The sequence below is a fragment of the Cryptomeria japonica genome, chromosome 4 (genome assembly GCF_030272615.1).
Source record: "Cryptomeria japonica chromosome 4, Sugi_1.0, whole genome shotgun sequence".
NCBI lineage: Eukaryota > Viridiplantae > Streptophyta > Pinopsida > Cupressales > Cupressaceae > Cryptomeria > Cryptomeria japonica.
The window spans coordinates 711,419,974-711,421,667 of NC_081408.1; positions in this window are offsets into that span (position 1 = coordinate 711,419,974).

Genomic DNA, 1,694 nt, shown 5'->3' on the forward strand with positions numbered 1-1,694 from the left:
TAGAACAACTTAAGGCTACCCCTGCTAAGATATCCCTTTGGGATTTGATCCAAACTTCTTCTGCTCATCATGAAATGTTACAAGATGCCTTGAAAGATTTGAATGTTCCTCCACCTAATGCATCTAGTAATATAGTGTCTTTGGTTAACTCTGTGATGAATCATAAAGCTCAAATTGTGTTTACTCAAGATGAATTGCCTACTAGTGAAATTCAACATCAATATGATCCCTTGATGATTGTGGTTATCATAAATGACACTGCTATAAGACGAACATTGGTAGATAATGGCTCTGGCCTTAATGTGTGTAGCATTAATCTATTGCATAAGATGAATGTGGATACATCCCTTATTGAGCCTGACTCTCGTCCCATTCGAGGCTTCGATAATGTGGCTAAGTCTTCATTAGGTATTATCACCTTACCTCTCACAGTGGGACCTGTTACTTTGCCTACCCCTATTCATGTTATGTCGAGAAATCTAACATACAACTTGTAATTAGGGAGACCTTGGATTCACAGTATGCAAGCTGTCCCCTCGACATTGCATAGACAAGTTAAATTTATTTATAACAATAAGACATATACCTTGATAGGTGATACTAATTTTCAAGCTTGTTTGCAAACATCTACTTCCCAAGGGGGTTCTTCTAATGATGACTCTTTACCTATGGATGAATCATCACCCTCTGATAATCAAAGTTCTTTGGATAAGCCTGAAGTTCCTGAAGAAGATTCTTGTAAGCTTGAATCTACACATGAAAAGGCTTTTGATCTTGAAGAAGTTCTCGCAGAAGACAATTGGGGATCTCTTGATTTTAATCCCACCTTTGTAGGTGAGTATAGGGTTCCTCCTAGAGAGATTAAAGTTGAAAAGAAGGTAGAAGCTAAAAATCAATCAATCTTACTTGAACCTATGAGCAATAATTTTGTGGCCGCTTCTCAAACTTCTTCTCCTCACACCTCTAATTCTGAGGGATTTGATTCTTTGTCTTATGAAAAACCACCTTCTCTTTCTGAAATGGCTGATCGTTATGGTCGTGGTTTTCATATTTTAGCTAAGCATGGGTATAATGGAAATGGTTGTGGTGCTCATGGACAAGGGATAAAGGTTCCTCTAGGGAATAATCTTTATGATGAGACCTTTGGACTCGGTTATAATCCCTACAAACGCACTAAAACTTCTAAGAGACCATGTATTAGTGTTAATGTTATTTCTGCATCTCTACCAATGAGACACTCTAAGTATATTGATGGGGATCCTTCGTGTGCCTATGCTTTGGATGTCTTTCCTACTGATGATGCTTTAGCTGAATTTTTGGGAGGATATGACACTCTTCCTCGTTATCATCACAACAGGGGATTTCCTTATTGTTTGAACACTGAAGCTTATTTTGGAAGAGAGATTGATAATGATGAGATTGTGGAAGAACTCCCTCAGTTAAAGGATACTCCTCAACAAAGTAATCTTCTCATAAGTGACACCATTGATGTTAAGATGGATCCTTGCAACGAAGAAAAAGTTATTAAAATTGGAAAGTGTTTGGATGAAGAAGAACAAAAACAATATGTAGATTTATTGCATGAATTCCTTGAGATCTTTGCTTGGACATATTCTGACATGCCTGGTATAGATCCTAAGATTGTTACTCATAATATTGTCTTAGTCCCCGATGCTAAGCCTATGAAACAAAAG